Source organism: Condylura cristata, unplaced genomic scaffold (assembly GCF_000260355.1).
Source record: "Condylura cristata isolate star-nosed mole 26May11 unplaced genomic scaffold, ConCri1.0 scaffold00001, whole genome shotgun sequence".
Lineage (NCBI taxonomy): Eukaryota > Metazoa > Chordata > Mammalia > Eulipotyphla > Talpidae > Condylura > Condylura cristata.
In genome coordinates, this window is record NW_004567102.1 from 61038758 (window position 1) to 61057906 (window position 19149).

Consider the following 19149-nt stretch of genomic DNA (forward strand, 5'->3'; position numbering starts at 1 on the left):
TAATTAAATAAATAAATGCATAATTTAATTCTGTACTATCCAAGTGGTAATACATTGAGATATTTGGCTATAAACCCAGGACTTAGAAGAAAGGTCCATATTCAATATAAATCTGATTTATATGCATGATTTAAAAGGAATAAAAATATAAACAAATAAACTATGTTGAGAAATTCAAATATGTAGATTACCTTAATGGGAGCCTACAAAATTCCAAAAATGAAAGGTCTGGTAGTAGAGAAGGAGGTGGCAATTGTCACTAAAAAATGGAAGGGAAACCAGTAAAATGTACTGTTAAGAATGAAAAGAAAAAGAGGTATTTTAAGATCAGGAAGTTGATCACGACTGAATTATGCTGACAAGTCGAACAAGCTTTCTGGACTCATGTTACAGCAATGTCTTAAAATGGTAGTGTAACCAGGTGGTCCCCAGGAAAAGGGGAGATTCCAGATTCCCTGCCTCACCCAAAGGAGTGCAGAACTGAACAGGGAGGAGAAGAATCTGTAGAGAACACTGAAGAGGAAGGTAGCAGGATGGGAAGCCAGAAAGAGACCTGAGGGAGGTACATTGAGCAGAGAGAGACTTGTGAGGAAATGGCTCTTTTTTCTTGGTCCTCTACTAGTTGAAATAGATGTGGGTGAGAGACCCATGGAGAGGTTAACAATGGCAGTTTTTATCTTGATTTTGCTTTTTCTCTTTTCCTCTCAGTCTTGTATGGTCATTTCTGACCTCCAGAAGGCACTTTAGACTTGTGGCAGGTTTTCAGGCCTTGCTTTGGGCCAACCTTTTTGAATATTTTTTGAATAACTTTTTTTTTTTTTTTTAAGATTTATTTATTCATACAGAACTGGGGTACAGGCCAGAGATGCGGAGGGTGAGAGGACTCACCAGAGACAGAGTGGGGAGCACAACAGGCAGATTGACGAAGTACACTGCTGAGGGGAACAGCGGGCTGGTCAGGAGAGGTCTGCCACGCCATGTGGTCACCTCCGGGACAGGCGGGGATCGAACTCACGCGGAAGTGGCTTTAGCTTCTTAGTGCTGTGCTTTAACCCGCTGCGCCACCAGGGAGGGCCTGAATAGACTTTTAACCATGAGGGGATGAGTAACTTTGTGTGTTTGATTTAGAAACTATATTCTTTGTCTTTTCTGTATTGCACACTAATTATATTAAAATTCCTTTCCATTAAAGGTCTTACATGTCTTGTCTTGAGGCAGCAGATGGCAGAACCTATTTCGAGAGGATAAGTTTGGGGGTTCAAGGGTGCCCCTCTCCCTTGCTTTGTAACTGTAGCACCAGAAACCAGATTGGAGTAAACTAAAGAGTGAAATCAGGGACACTCCCTGGTGATGCAACAGATTAAAACACAGCACTATGAAGCTGTCCAGGAACAGCAGCACGAGTTTGGTCCCTGACCAGGGAGATGACCCACATGGTGCAGGAGACCACTGCTCCCCTCAGCAGTGTATTTCAGTAGACATGCCTATTCTGCTCCCCACTCTTTCTTTAGTGAATCCACTCATTGCCCCCCCTGCCCACCGCCCCCCCCACCTCTGGCTTACACCCGAGTTCTTATAAATAAATAAAATCAAATCTTTATATTTGATACTTTGTTCATATTATAACCAGTGACTGAAGTCAAAGACTGTTACAGGTGGTGGCCCTGGGAAAGGAGCACTGGTGAGGATAGAGTGCCCCAGGGAAAAAAGTATAGGTGAGGGTGGAGACTCTGATAAGAAATATAAGGGACTGCAGAAGCAGCCTAAAGGGTAAATGGAAGTTATCAGGTTTTCTGCCCTCGGGCCATTAACATCTATGATTGACAGCTGTGGCAGGCTTGTTGGCAGAAACCTGCGGTTTAGCGTGCGCATGCGTGAGTGGGCGCACCTGAGCCAGAGACTGGGCAGCAGAGGAGGAAAAGTGGCAGTAAACCTGGCGGCGGAGAGCAGTGGAGATCAGCAAAGAAACCAAAAAGAATGAGGATTCGCTGGGGGCTCAGAGACCTGCCACCCTCCTTGCCCCCCGCCCACAGACCCCTTGCCTGCCCTGCACTGGCTGCCTCATTACAAATGGTATAGAAAGGTCATTAAAAGCCTGAAAAAGCCATGGAGGCCTCCGGGCCTCTGCCCAGATCCATAGAGAACTTGCTCTGTGCCTTTCTGGTGCTACACAGCCCCTAGGATTTAGTGTTCGGGATTCAACATTTTCGTATCTTCAGGGATTCTGGGATCAGCTATTTTTGTATCCACCATGATTATCTTCCAGAAGGCTGTTGCAGGCCTCTAAAGAACATAGAGAGACTTCCAGCAGCCAACCTCAGAGAGGAAAAGTTTGGAGGTTTGCAAGTAGCTTGGTGGCTGAAACTGTCCCGGCTTTGCTGCTATTATAGCCTGACAGGGAAGGTGAACCGGTAGGGGGGGCCCCCTCTGAGCTGCGTGAGTGTGGCAGATTGTGGGGTCATTCAGCCTCTGCAGCTGCTGTTTTGAGTGTTGTTTGTCTGGTGCTGAGCTGGGGGCATCTCTGCAGTTCGTGAACATCCCCTGTTGTGTATTCCGTGGTCTTCTAGGTTGACTCCTGGCCTATGGTCTGGCTTCCATGTGCTCAGGTCCTCAGTGGCAGGAAAACGCAATCTCCATCTCAGAAGTGTTTTTGTTTAGGACTTGACAACACTGGACACTGCTTCAGGTGAGGTAAAGGACCATTTTTGGCTCAATAACTCTTGTTTTCCTCTGGTTTGTTAAATAAATTCCATGATTGCTGTTCTCTGAGCCTGAGGTGTCTTGCAATGGTGTTCATGGATGAGCTCAGACAGTGACCAGTAAACTATTGTTTAGTGCCCCTTGCTGCTCTGCATTAATATCAATCATATTTCTTAAGGATATTGATAGCCATGAATTAAATGATTTGGCTCATAAGACATGAAAGTGATAAAGATCATGCCTCATTATTTAAGCTGGTACTCAATAAATAATTATTAAATGTTAAAATAATATAGTTTATTTTTAAGATTTATTTATGTATGCATACAGAATCAGAGTATAGGCTAGAGGTGCGGGGGGTGAGAGGATTCACCAGAGACAGAGCAGGGAGCAGAACAGGCTGACTGACGTAGTACACTGCTGAGGAGAGCAGTGAGTGAGACAGGAGAGGTCTGCCATGCAATGTTGGTCACCTTCCTTCCTGGGAATCGAACTCACGATGTGGTGGCTGCGATAGCTTCATGGTGCTCCACTTTAACCCTTTGGGCCACCAAGGAGGGCCCCAGTTTTTACATTAACATTATTATTATTTTTTTTAACTGTAAATACCCTTTTAATTTTTTTTTAATTTTATCAAACACAAGACTAATATGTACAAACAAAACATTCTAGGAAACTTGCTTGTTTATTTTTGACCTGTTTCTCTAAAACAAGATTATTATTGAAGTCTAATACCTAGACTTCTTTGGCCTCCTTTGTGAATCTTATTAATTTCTGTGTAATTGATCGCTCTGTATTTTATATAGATGCATAAAAGCAACAGGCCTGGGGAACTCAACTTACTGCTCCTTTTGTGACAAGATTTCATGTAATTCAACCCACTTAATACATATCTGGCATTCAGCTAATATATTATGGGCTTGATTTATTTGCTAGGAGAATAGGAATCTGAATAAGAAGCAGATTTTTATCCTGGTCTCTACAACTCAGTAAGGGAGGTCAATCAAGAACAAGGGAGTGTAATAATGCAACTTGAAAAGTACAAGAGTTAGAAAAGGGAGAGGACTAATGAGGAAGCAGTTTTGTTTCCTGAATAAGACCGGGAATATGAGTGAAATCAGTTTAGAGAGCTGTGGAAATGAGGAAACGTTTGTGCTAGCTTTTGAAGGCTGAGAAAATAATTTTCTAGGTAAAGTAGGAAACAAGCACTTTGTAGTCCCATAGTAAACCAGGGACAGGGTCACAGCAGCAGGCCTGTGGAGCTACTTTTAGGACTAGTTGCCCAGCAGGAATTACTGGGGTGAAGTTTTTTTGTGTGGACATTGTGGAGGTTTACTGGAAAGGTGGATGTGACTAGATTGTGGGGAAAATGCAGGTAGCAGTGGTTGAGGGAGGAAGGAGAGGCTTTTAAATGAAGATTTGAGTTTTAAATGAAGTAAATTATTTCAATTTACTTATTTATCCTTTTGTTAAATACTTTTACATTTTTTTTTCCCTTAAAACCCTCCACCTCTCATAAGATATTTTTAAATCAGAGGGACACTTATTTGGCAGTACTCTCAAAGTAGAAGAATAAACATGGGAAAATGGAAAATTTGGAAAGTAATTTACACAACCAGGAATTAAAATGAACAATGAAAGATCATAGTCCTGTATTTTGCCTCTTGGGACTGGTATATCTGTGCACAAAGACTTCAAGTTGGCACTTATTTTTATTTTAATCATAATAACATCAGGATTCTTTTATAGGATACAATTCCTTACATAATGTTATCCTACTCATCAGACAAATCTTATTTTTTTTTTTTTACTTCCTTATGCTGATCCTTCACTTATGTCAGTTATAATTTAGTTACTGGACCTTAGATTCATGATCCTTTCTCCCATCCATTCTTTTTCATGGTTCAATTGTTATTTAAATTAGTCTTTGTTTTCACTTTAGAGTTCCTATTCATTGAAGATTTCAGTGCAAAGAGTTTTTGCTTTCCTAAGCCTTTTTTCTTTTTCTTTTGTAAATTTTGAATAGTTTAGACTTACCCTTTTTGACCCAATCTTTTCTGGTGTATGTGTATCTTGATATCACCCCATTTTCCATTGTATTGAAGTTACTTAACCTTTTCCCACATGAAACTGCAAGCTTTTGGTACATAGGCACTATGTCTTAATTCTATACTCCTGATGCCACGTAATTAGAAAATATTCAAATATTTGCTAAAACTAATGAAATGGAGTGGGATATATGAAATATGTTCATTGAACTTGAAGCTGAAATTTTAAAAATGTAAGATAAAGGACTCCTCTGTAATGACATTCTGATGATTCTAAGCTATTAAATAAGAGGTCATCATTTGAGGCTTTTTGAATGTTTGATTCAAATGTCCAAGTCAAATCTCCATGTAGAGCATTTATGACTTCATTATGTTCTTTTATGAATCAGCAACTTTAACTTTTGGAGATGCAGGGAAAAGATAATTTTTGTAAACATACTGATAAATTCTGAACTACTCTTTTTTTATTGTTGAGGTAATCATAGTTTTGATCTTCATTGGAGAGTGAGCCAGTAGACAATAGTACAAGAATGGACCAGTATATAGTGAAGTAAATATCAAATAAATAAGTCAGCAATACCTAATGAAGTTTACATGTTAAGCTCAGTTGTAGGGAGAGGGTCATTAGCCTACCACTGACTAATTATTTGTTTCCAAAACAAACCCACCCAGATCTCAAATGTTGGCTGTAGGTAGTGCTGGTAGGAATCTAACATAAATGTCATTGCTACTCCATGTCATTTTTTTCCCTCTCAAACTTAGCTAAGTGATGGTTTTTATATAGCAAATGGTGAATTTTGACAGCAAATAGTTTTTTTCTGTTGCTTCATAATGGGAAAGGGATAAATTATATTTCTTTCAGCAGAAACAGGGCTTTCTCAACAGAAACATTGTGATTGACTTGGATTTAATTTAGAGGTATAACCTGGATTTTGGCCCTTACACATCCCCATATGTGAACCTTGCCTCCCATCACCAAGTCATATTAATTCTGCCTCTTTAATGTTTCCCAAGTCTATTCAATTTATTATGTCAATTCTTTCTCAATCTTAGGGAGACTGTGGATTGCTCTAATAAGCTTTTAATTGGTTCCTGTACTTAAGCCATTCTTTTTAAATCTCAAAAATTTAGTCTATCAGTTCCCAAATTAAAATCCTTCCAAGAAAGACTTCTGGAAGTTTCTGTATTACATGTAAATAGTGGGCCATAAAACCTTGCCTGTCTGGAGCCAGTAGCTCAAATCCACCTTTACCACTGCCATCCAGTAGCTAGACCATTGGGCCTTTGTGTCAGCTGTTTCCTTGCCTCTTTAATGTTCTCTTCATAGAATACATGGGTTTTCTATTGCTGTATGACAAACTATTACAAATTTAACTATTTAAAATGTAGTTTCCAAGAGTTAGGAGCCTATATGAAGTTTAGTTGACTTTGCTTTGTACCTGAGGTTTTATTAATGGTTTAAGCTCAGGATATTATTTCATTTAAGGCTCATGTGCACTTGTAATACCATTGGTTATTGGCTATACTCACTTCCTAATAGCCATAGAACTGAGAACCTTAGCCTCTGGAAGTGATCCACCTTTTCCTACAACCTGGTTCTCATCATAGCATGCTATATGCTTTCTAAGACCAGTGTGAATGTGTCAAGTCCCTTAAACTAGGGACCTTCTTAGAAAGTGCTGATTAGTATAGGTTTAGCCAACAAAATTCCCTTTGACTAGAGCAACATATTAAGGTCCGGTCTTTAATTGTAACTCAAAGATCCCCTTACCTTTGACATAAACTTAACCAAGAGTATAATATCATATCATATTCACAGACTTATCCACATCCAAGAGAAGCAGTTTACCAAGGTATAAACTCTTTGGAGGGTATTTTAGAATTTTGCCTTCCACACTTTGATGTGTGATTTCATTTAGGCTAAGCTTCCCTGATAATAACCTTGACCAAAACTGTAATCAAATTAGGAATTGGAATCATATGCTTAAATGAATACAGAGGTTGGCAGGTTTTGTTAATGCACAAAATGATAGTAGCACGTAGTAAAGAATGTAGACTCTGGCCACCTGAAGAATTCAACTCTTCTCTACTATAGCCAAACATTGCTTTGCACTTAACCATAAATGATTTGCTCAGATCAGCCAGCAGTACAGATTTATGTACATGTGTCAGAGTAGGAAATCTTATGATTTATAAATGTCACTAATTAATTCAATTATAAAAACACTCTCCAGGCCAATGCTCTCCACAAAAAATGAATTTTTTATTTACAGTTAGGATTTGTCCTCATACTATTCATTACTTGGAAAATTTTATCTTAAATGATTACTTCTGTTATTATTAGCAAAAACACATTTGACTCCTCTAAATCATATATAAAGCAGTCTATTATCATCGTGTATAGTTCCCATGTTTAGAGTGGTGGGTAAATTTGTTCAAATTCAAATGTAATATAAAAAGCATGTATTTTAGTAAAAACACATAGAAGATATATATAAATACCTGAATATATATATGTGTGTGTGTGTGTATGTATTCAGCTATTTCTGCATCAACATCTTATATTTATAGCTATATCGATCTATAATTATCTGTATCTATGAATTCATCAGAGGCTAATGTGTTTAGCTAAGGGGTGGAAAAAAACAAAGTGTAAATCATAGGTCCTCCCATGTTAGGGAGAGTAGGGAGCAGGAAAAGAAATTTTGCCACACAGCATGAGTGAAAAATGAGATATTATGTAGTATCTTTATTTAAAAAAAAAGATTTAATTATTTATGCATACAAGAGCTTGGGTATAGGTCAGAGGTATGAGGGGTGAGAAGATTCACCAGAAACAGAGTGGTGAGCAGAATAGGTAGATATACTGAAATACACCGCAGCGGGCAAGACAGGAGAGGTCTGCTATGCCATGTGGGTCACCTCTGGGCTGGGGATTGAACTCATTCTCTAATGGCTGCAGACAGCCTCACAGTGTTGCATTTTAACCCCTTGGAACACCAGGGAGGGACCTATGTAGTACCTATTTTTCTGTCTCCAAGAAAGAAGTATGAAAAGGAGTTTCTGCTTATCACCAGTAAATATTTTTAAAGGAAATAAAACAATTTGTTCCTGAGTGTCTCACCCCATGAACGTTAACAGGAAGGGAAATTTCTGTTGAGCATGAGTTAAATCTTGAATTTTAATACTATACTTTCTCCAGGAATGTTCATTATAAATAATAAACATTATTTATAAGTAGACAATTATAGATAACCTATAATTAATTATTAAAGGGTGAATTAAATTAAGTATAATATTCTTTAAAACAATAAGTACTTTCAGTTAATCAGTTAAATCCACATAAGCAAAGAAAAATAAACCATAGGAAAAAGTCCTGCAGAAAGAACATTCCAGCATTTTAGAAACAACCAGTGTTGTTGTCCTTATTTCATTTTTAATGCTCCTATTTTGTCTGCAATAAAAATTATTTTAATGGTTGTACCTCAGAAGGAGATGATACTGTGCTTAAGGGAATTTAATCCAATTAGTATTACATTGCTGACCTTTAGTAAAGAAGATACCAAATGAATTCAATATTAGGATGGGAATAGAAAGGTTATATATTGCATATATTCTAAAGTTTCAAATTGTCAAAAATTTTACTGTGTGATTATAAACAAGAATTTTATAACATTTTACAATATGAATTGTCTGTAGGGCAACATTTCAGAAAGTTATTCATTTTTTAAAATATAAGAGTTTATTTTTACATCATTTTGTGCTTTTTTCCCATCTCTATTGTAATCCCTGTGGGCTTCCCATCACCAAATCACCCATGTGCCATCACCATAGTCCTGTGCACTCCCCCCCAACCCAATTTCTTTATCCCATTCCCCACTCTACCCCCCCCCCATAAAATGTCTCTGGTATATAGTTGTTCATTATTATTATTACATTTTCCCCTGGTTCTTTATGTTCCTGATATGAGTGAAATCATCTGATATTTTTCTTTTTCTTTCTGGCTTATTTCACTAAGCATAATCCCTTCCAGCTCCATCCATGTTGCTGCAAAAGACATGTGTTTATCTTTTTTGATTGCTGAGTAATATTCCACTGTATATATGTACCACATCTTTTTAATCCAGTCATTTACTTTTGGGGGTTTGGGTTGATTCCACATCTTTCCAATTGTAAATAAAGCAGAAATAAACATGGGGGTGCAGGTGTCTTTTTGAATCAGTGTTTTTGTGTCTTGCATAGATTCCTACGAGTGGGATTGCTAGGTTATATGAAGCTCCATTTTTATCAGTAAGTTATTCTTAATGGAGAAATACAGTTAAATGAAGCTGATCCATGAAACAAAATTAACAGTGTTCATTTAGTAAACTACATTATTTTAAATATATTTATGAAATCAAAGTTGATCTCTCCCACTATCTGCAAAATCTAAAACCTAAAAAGGTCCTTTAACTTCAACAGTTATCCAATTTAGTGTGAAATTATTTTGTTAGCCACCTGATAAGACTTTTTCTTCATATTGATTAAAATTATTACATTGCTATTGAACATATTTTAAAATCAAACAAGTGTTAAGTGTAGGTGTAATCAAAACAAAACTGGCTACAAAATAGAACCAAATGAATTTCTTATTTTTATTTTTCTCCGGGTCATGACAAATCATGGACAATTGGGCTTCCTTCCCTCCTTGTTTATTTTCCCCTCGCAACCCATGGCTTGGTTCTGTAGTTAGCTATCAAATGTTAATTTTTCAGTTTATCTGACCATTAATATAGGTACTTTATATTCCAGATAGTAGAATACCATCTGGTATTTGTCTTTCTCTTTCTGAGTTATTTTACTTAGGAGTATCCTTTCAAGCACCATCCATGTTGCCACAAATTGCGTGAATTTATCTTTTTGACTGCTGAGGAACATTTCATTGTGTGTGTACATATATATGTATATATTTATATATGTGTGATATGTTTATATATGTGAGATATATATCTCTACATGTGATATATACATGTATGTGTATATACATACATATCTGTATGTATATGTGTGTGTGTGTGTGTGTGTGTATGTAAGATCTAGCTAGCTGGCTATCTATATCACATCTTCTTGATCCACTCATCTGTTCCAGGGAACTTAGGTACACATTTCTTTTGAAATTAGATTTTCTGAACTTTTTGGATAGATGTCTAGGAGTGGAATTACTGGGTCAAATGGTTGATTCATGTTTAATATTTTGAGATACCTCCATACTGCTTTCCATAAGGGCTGGGCCAGTTTGCATCCCCACCATCAGTGGACAGTTCTTAAAACTATCCTGGATCTCTTTCCTCAAACATATATATCTTTTTATGTCTCATCATCCAAAACTGCTCATCTTTCACCATTTCTTGAACTTTCTACTTTGCAGTTTTCCCACTATCCGCTCCAAAACTGAAGAGAAAGCCCTGGTAAGGCAACTATAACTTTTCAGCAACTTCTGTCACCAAACACACCAAATTCACTCAGGCTTATTAGTGTGTGTGTGTGTATTAGTAGAGTGCTAGATTTATTGGTTATTTTTTTCTCTTAACCCAAAAAAGACATCATTCTATTATTTCCTAGTTTCCATTATTTCTTTTGAAAGACCAGTTATAATTCTTATTGTTTCTCTTTAAAATAATCTACATGCTACTATATAGGGATTTTTTCCTCTGGACTTTGATTCTTTGAAATATAGGTTATTTTGAAAAAAGTTAATTTTTTTTAAAGTTGATTCCCCTGCCCTCTGTTCCAATTTTATGGCATGTGTCTTATATTTTCATGAAATCTCACTATCTCTTAGGAATTTCTCTCTGTAAAATATATTTTCATTGCTTCCACTTCATGCTTCAGTTTGAATATTTTCTGTTGGGTTATTTTCCTATTTAGTAATTCATAACTAAAGGGTTGTTAAACCCATCTATTAATTTGTTAATTTGTGATTTGCATTATTTTTCTTTTGAGAATTCCATTGGATTTTTTATAGTTAGTAAGTTTCTTATGAAATTTTCTATTTTATCCTTCAGTTACTTGAATATACTGATCACATCTATTAAAGTTTATTTTAAAGTGTTGAAAACTCTGAGTATTACTTGTGGCCTTTATTCTATTGTCTACCCTAAATCCCCATTTTTTTTTTAATTTGGTTTCTTTCAAGTGCATTTCTTCTTTTTATATTTAAGTACTCTATTTTTTGAAATTTCTTTTAAGTCAGATTGAAGTGATTACATTCTGAACTTTTTTTTTTTTTTTTTGCAAGTAGTTGTTTTATTTCCAGTCTCCCTTGTTCCTATTGTTGTTCATTCTTTCAGGCGATAGGACTGATAGTTAAAGTCCTATATTTCCCTCCTTATAATATTTATATTAAAAATATTTTAAACAACTTAGAAGAATGGCAGTAGAAGATGGTTTCAGATTGATAAATTGGGGATAGTTGTAATGACTGAATACCTTTGAAGAAGCAGTAGAGAAAGCAAAGAGTAGTGTTAGCTAAAGAGCCAATAGGTGTACTAAATCAAACAATGTTTGTTTATGGCCTTCTGAAGATGAATAAATTTTTTTAATGCTTTGAGCAGAAGGGGAAAGACTAATAGAAGCTCATAGGGAAATTTTAAGGATAGATCATAAATGAATATACCAACTTATATATCCAAAATTAGACTCTCTGTTTCTCCAAGACACCAAGTTAAAAAAAAAAAAACAAATTTGAGTTTCTCATTCTTTGACTGTCTCAAAAAAATGAATACCCCACAATACATTATTGCAGAAGCAGAGCAGTGATACCTCTAGTCTGTGTAGAAGTAGAACTTTGTTCACAGGTTATCACTCCTCCAGATATGGACCTGTTACTCTATTTTTCTTCATAGAATCAAAAGGTATATGTGTGTGTGTAACCTACTCAGGGTAGAAAGTAAGCTGAATATATTGGAAAATGGTAGTACTTACCTTGGTTTTATTAGTATAAAGTATCTATGTTGTAGGATTTCAGTGATACAATAAATATTCCCTAACAAATACATACTAAGAACTCATTATAATGCTGACATACACTTCTAGAAATGTCTTTTTTTTTTTTTTTTGAACTGCAGAATCTTTGCAATAATCCTGGGAGATGTTACTATTGAACAGTTGACATTTTAAGGGGAATTATCTTGCTTTCTCAATTAGGGACATTTAAGAAAGCCTGCCCTGCTGGGACTAGAAAGAAGTATGCCTCAGGGGAAAGAATTATTAGAAAAGAGAGGGGAAGTGGCAAAGATACTTGATCTATTTCACAGTGTTGCTTTGGGCTTGTTCTGATAAATGTCTGTTATGGATGCACTGTAATTCTTCAAACTTAAATTGCAGTCTTGTAGGAAAGGCCATCATGCAGCTAAAAAGACACCACACCTGTTTCCACTGCAGACATGGACAGCCGATCCTGTCCTTTCTTCTGTAATTGATTAGAACCCACCTTCCCTAACCCCTTGACTCTCAGGTCCCTGGAGTTTTTGACAAAGGCATGATTTCCTGGAAAAGAACTATGCTGCCAAGAACTTGTCATATTTTGGGTAAGAAAATAGAATAAATATTGAAGTACTTAAGATTGACAACACTTGTCTTGAATCAGTAAATACAACCTGTCCTGTAATTGATTAAATATTTCCCTTCTTTGATCTTAGTAATTTTCTCTAATTTGACTCAATTTCTTTATATAATCTTACCGTAAGAATTAAAATCTGCATGAATTCTGTAAATCCCTACCATGATAAATCATATATACTAAAATATAACGAGATAATGAAATATATAAAATTAGTAAAGTACATATAAGACAGACTATGCCACTTTGCCCTTTAACAAAAATTATGCTATATTTAAAATTCTCTGAATTTTTTACTATTTAAACTTCTAGGAGATTAACTTGTTAAAAAATATATGTTGCTTTCCTTACTATATTGTTATTTAGTAAAAATCAATTAATAATTGTAGCTATGTATCTTATCAGCTGGTGTTGCTGGATGGAACCTTAACAGATTTCCACCATGTTACTTAGCATTGTGAACACTGTGAGTGCCAAATACTTTACATACTCCAGTGGCATAATGCTTGACTGAGGTAGAGGTCTATAGTATAGGCCATGTGTATAATCTACTTTAAAGATCAATAAGATGAAGGCCAGAGAATTTGCATAAATTGTCTAATCTTATACTGATGATAGAAAACAAAGCTAAATCTAGATTTCTCCAATGCCAAACCTCATTTTCTTAACTAGACTGTCCTTTATACTGCATTATTTAAACGAATGTCAAATAACTCCTTTGCTTTTTTACTTAGAGGATTACACCAAAAAAATTCAAAATAATGTGAATTACTATGAAAACTTTGTCTCATAGCCATAAGGAGGTGAAAGGATATGATTAAAATATATTATCTTAACTAGAATTTTATTTCTTTTTGATAGAATGAGCTAATAGTCACATTTATTTATATAGGAAAATAAAAAAATAATACTTTGTGTAGTAGTGATATTTTTTCACCTTCTCAGTTGTCTTTTTCCTCTCTTCAGCACACTAATTATTTCTATTGAATTTTACCAAGGAAAGCAATTTCATGAAATTTAATACTCTATAATTAATGGTAAATAAGTTTCTCAAGGTGCTAATTTCTCATTAATGAGCAATTGCTCTGCTTGATTTGCTTAAAAAACGGAAATGTATACTTTTAAATTAGTTGAAATTACCTGACAGCAATTCTGGCAGAAGGTCAGGTTTTTATCAAATCCACTTTAACAATCTCTGTCTTTTAAGCAATGTATGTATAGCATTTACATGTTGATATAATTATTGATACCTTAATGGCTTGGGACTATGGTGTTCTCTTTACCTTTCTGCTATTCCAATGACATTTTTTGAATTGTTTATTTTTCTTTTTGGAAAACTTCATGTAGCCCTGCTTTAAGGAAAGCAAAGTCTGAAGGCAACATATTCTTAGTTTCCCTTCAACTCAGAACATCTTGATTTCTCTATCATTTGTGAAAGATGCTAGCCAGACAGGATTCTCAACTGACAGTATTTTACTACAACACTTGTCCTCCTGCTGAGAAATTGTCATTTAAGTTTGGTATTTTTCAATAGGAGATTTCTTGTTTCTCTCTGTTTTTAAGAGCTTTTCTTTAAGTTTTTAGGAGAGTAATTTGGAAGTGTCTTAGCAAGAATTTCTTTGGTTTTATCTTTTTTTTTTTTCCCAGATTCTTACATGCTTTCCCGAATTTGGAAAGTTTTCAGTCATTATTTTTTTCCAAGTCCCTTGCAATACCACCTTCTTTTTCTGACTTTGATGTAAATGTTAGATTATCTTTTATGGTCTCAGATAAGTCTAAGTATGCATCCTCCTCCGCCCAGTCTATTATTTTTCTGTTGTTGGATACTTTTCTTTTTCTATCTTCTAACTCACTTATTCTTTTCTTTGTCTCTTCCATTCTGCTGTTGTTAATTACTCACATTTAGATTTTGGTTATAACAGTTTTCAGTTATACAAGTTTTATTTAGTTTTTCTTTGTCTTTTATTTCTTGGCTGATGTTTTCTATTTCTTTTTTGTTTTGTGTCTGTAATTGCTTATTGAAAGATTTTTGTCAGCACAAAATTATTAATCAGAAAATTAAATTATTTTTTTATCAGAATTAAATTAAAATTAAATTATTGATCAGAAAATTTTAGCTTTTGTATGTTGGAAAACCTGGAGCTGATGGTGTTAAGTTAGAATATGCAGATTGTGACTCATGAATGAAGAGGCACAGGCTACTGCACCAGGGGTCACAAAAAAGCACCCTGCATCCAAGCTCCCACAGCGGGAAGTGAAAACCTCAGAACAATTTGGATGAAGGTGCAGTTTCAGTACAAACAGAGAGAAGGTAAAGTCACAAGATTTATTATTTACAGATTCTAGTTAGGGGGGAAGAAGTTTGGTGAGATAGGGTCATTGCTGTCCTCCCTCCCAGGACATAAAGTTAGGAGGTGGAGATCAGAGTAGCAAGCAGTATTGTAAGTAAGGTCCTGGCTCCTTCTGGGTTCAACTCACAAGTGGTTGTTTGGAAGGTGCCCCAGGTAAAGCAAAGTGAGTACATAATATGGTGGAAAGCCTGAGCTCCAGATCCTTACCTAAATTTCCAGATTTGTGCTGTGAAAAAGGCTGTCATACTACAAAATGCTAAGGTAGCTACTAAAAATCGCATCCCACTGTCATCTCTGCTAGCATTTATGAATTGTCTTTTGAAATTCTGTTTGAGATCTTCCTTCTTGGTCTGAGGAATATTTTTTTTTAATTGAAATGTAGACATTTTTCTATAACTATAGAAATGTCAATCTAGTTTGAATATTCTGTTTTAGTGTTCTTACTGACACCACTTTGGCAGGGAAGAGATACAGTGTTTACAATGTGTTATCTTTTACATATCTGGTCATAGAAGTTTGAAATTATCATGTAATCATATTTGCTAGGTTATTTTTTTTAATTTTATGGTTGTATTTGCATATATTTGTATTTGTGAGGAAAGTATTTTTTCCTTTACCCTCAGGTTTTGAGTTTCTTTTGTATGATTTGGTACAACTGAGTGCAGTATATACTCATACTATAGAAATCAGTTTTCCCAGCACCATTTATTAAACAGTGAATAGATATTTTTCTTCCAAGTTGTCTGTTTTATATGGACTTTTACATATATATTATGTTTCCAGATGCCCCATTCAGCTCTTTTAGCTTTTTGTTTTTTTTCTTTAACACTATTTTGATATAATGCTGTTTTGTTGAAAACAACTTTATAATAAATCTTAGTATTCATAATGTTGGGTAATCTTTCTTATTCTACTCCCTTGCCATTGCCTTGGAGAGTCTTAGCAATTTATTCTTCCATAAGAATTTTAGAATGATTTGTAAAATTCCAGGAAAATAATGAAAAATATGCTTGAGTGATGAATGAGGATAACTGATATCTTAATAATATGCTATTTATCTCTATTATTAGATTTGCATTATTTCTGTCAACAAAATTGGTGACATTTTCCAAAAGACTTCTTTTTTGACTTTAGTTAAGATTAACTCATAGGTACCTTTGGTTTTGTTTCTGTTGTGAACTGAACACAGAAATTTTAAAATAACTTTTCTAATTGTTATTACTATATAAGCATTAAAGTTTCATATGTCAAATTTTTAGCTACGAACATAAACAAAACTGATAGTTCTTACAGTTTTGTATATATTTCTTGGCTTTTCTGAGTAGATTATCATTTATGAAAATCTGTTTTAAAATTTCACATCCATATTCTTTATTTCCCTTACTTTATTGCTTTAGCAAATTCCTCTAATTTTATGTGATTAAGAAATGATGAATTCAGTCATTCCTTTTGTTGTTATCCCTATTTAAGGGTGTTCTCACTTCCCAGTAAGGATCATGCTTATGCTGTGTGTTCTTTTTTTAGGTCCTTTTTAATTCTTATTTTCAATGAGTCATTAAAAAAAAATGGAGTTGAATTTTATTTCACAGGTTTTTTTTTACTGCACTTTTTCTACTATTGAAACAAGCATTTAGATCTCCTTTTTTTAATATGTGTTGATATATTGTATTTCATTACCTAATAAATTTTAAAATACAAACATAGCAAGCCAAATTGTTTTGTTGATAGCTGTGATGTGTGTATGTGCATTTTAATTTAGTTCTTTAATAGTCTGTAAGATTTCTGTTTTATTTGTTCCTTAATATGCAGTTTATTTCCCTGTCTGATTATATTGTTTTATATTAAGCTCCATTTTGAACATTTGTATGAATTGTTAACGCTGCTGTAATATTTTTCTCTATATAGCCCTCCTCTCCCACCAAGGCCTTCCCAGTTACTACTTGTGGACATTAGCAATCTGGGACCACATTTCAAGACATAAGCTTATCTGGCCAGTACAGATATTCAAGGCTGAAGTGTGGTCCCTGAGAAATTTGCTAGTTCCCAGTTAATTTGAGACTCAGGATGCAGTGCTGTGATTTTAAGTTAATCATTAAGTTCTTCAAAAAGTGTCGATTTATATAAAAAATATTCCTTAGAAAGAATGACGCTTATGGTTTATACTGTCGTTTCTTTCCCTTTTTGTACTTTTAATTCTTCCTTATCCTTTTTGAAACATAACTTTTGATTTCAGGAAAAAGAGAAAATGTTTTAAAAGGTGTGGTAAATAGCTTGGAAATGTCCGTATGCAATTAATTGGAATGATCATATGCATCCTTTTGAGTGTCAAATTAAAATGGATAGGAAAAACATTACTTCACTTACAAAGATAAACTTTTATAGCTTAAACACTCATAGTAATAGATGCTACAAAATTGGCCTTTTGATAGACATTCTATGGAGAAAATCATTGAAATACTCATATCTAGTAAAGGTTACTTAAGAACAATATTATCAATTTTTAATATCCACACACAGAGCCTTTTGAATATACATGTTTCTATAGACTTTTTATATACTTTCATTTAACAGAATTTTGTGATATTACTAAGTGTTGCCTCTTAATAATCAAATTGGATTTACTAACCTTTGGACTGACTTCTTTGTTCACCCTTATTACCACACAAAATATCTTTTCCTAGATTAATTTCTATTCCTGGGGTTAAACTCTTTGGTGAGAACTTTTAGATAGTAAATCCCAAAATTATTTATGTGCAATTTTCTTGACATTTCTTTAACTTGATAAGATATTTAAATGAAAGTTACTTTGCTTCAACACTTTGAGCTAATATTTCAAAGCCTGCTATCTTTATTTGCTGATTAGAAGTCTGTCATTAACTGTTCTCCCTTTATAATTTATCAGTGTCTTATGTAATTATTTTTGGTAGCTTTAACATTTTTTTTCTTTGCATTATATTTGTAGCTCATGTTATGTATCTTGATTTGAAACTGTTCATTTGCTTTTGTGAGATAGCGTGTGAATTTTAATCAGTGCTGGAAAATTCTCATCTGTAATTTTGTATGCATTGACATTACTGCATTCTCTCTGGGCTGACCAGAACAGTTCAATTAAATTTCTATGTTTATTGCTTTTCCCATAATTTTAGCTCTTTTCTTTTCTAATCTATTTTCAGCTCTTTTAGCCAAATATTAAAGGCCTTGCTTAGTTTTTACTTTAATAAAAATGTATACTTTTATATTTAGAATTTCATGTCTTTAAAGAGCTGATGAATGAATAAGCAAAATAATTCTGTTCATTCTAGAAATTCTAATTCTAGAAATTCATATTTTTGGTTTAAATATTTTCCATACTTTGTTATATCTGAAGTGAATTTTACCATAGTTTTTCTATCCATAAGTATGTGTTACTGTTTTGGAATTTTCTTGTATCCTGAAAAATGTTTGTTCATGAATTAGTGTAACCAGTTTTCTATAGCTGTGTGCTATATGTGGAAAGGTCACATGAGGATCCTACTGTATTTATAAGATCAAAGTAGTTTATGTTAGTTTATCTGTTTAGATTTTACATATTTTGTGTTAAATTACTATTTGGATTCACTTTCTGAATGATTTTTTAGGCCTGGGTAGAAGACATTTTGTCAATTTTTTTTTTTTAATCTATGGCAGCACTTCTCAATCATTTAAAATAAATTATTTGTCACTTTCCACCTCAAAATGGATCTGAAACTTTTAATTATGTCTGTGCTAGCATTAAAGCCTCTGACATTTATCACATCTAATGAGCACATGTGCACAGACTGCTCTCCTATGGGTCTCCTCTCTACTTCAGTATCTGTTGATGTTTCCTTTTATCCTAGACAAAAATTACTTACAAATCAATAAGGCTTAGTGTCTACATATGAACTAATAGTAGGAATTGGTGAGTTGGAGGAAGAGTTCACTCTTTAATGAACAGAATTATTTTCCTTATTCTTTCATCAGTTTTTTAAAAACATTTTATGATAGATCTTGAAACTAAAGAAAATTTCCTAGTCTGGAAATGTAGGCGTGCCACAACAATGTAGGTGTTATAAAAGAAGATGGCAGAGGTTTCTGTACAGCAGGGTTGATTGCGTCACACTGAAATGTATGACAGGACATATTTTCTAACATAAGTAAACTAATGAAATTTTGAATTAGGAATAGTGATATAATTGTCTAGAGGCTGGAGAAGTGAGAGAAGGCTTGGCATAGAAAATGATAGATTCCTTTTGGCTGTATTGTACTTCAGATTTATTGTGTTTTCTAATGTTATTTACTTTATTGAATTTTTTTTTTTTTTATTGAGGTTATGTTGACCTCTAACACTGTCAGGTTCAGAGCCACATGGTTCTCGCTTCTTCAGCGCCCGTAGTCTTTCACCTAGTTCATTGCAGCCCCTTCACCCTTTGCTCCCCACTAACGGCCTCCT

At 34.4% G+C, this 19149-nt stretch overlaps 1 pseudogene; it reads left to right on the forward strand.

Moving 5' to 3' along the window:
• The first annotated feature begins 1774 nt into the window (after positions 1–1774).
• Positions 1775–19149, forward strand: part of LOC101619808 — a 24931-nt pseudogene continuing 7556 nt past the window's right edge.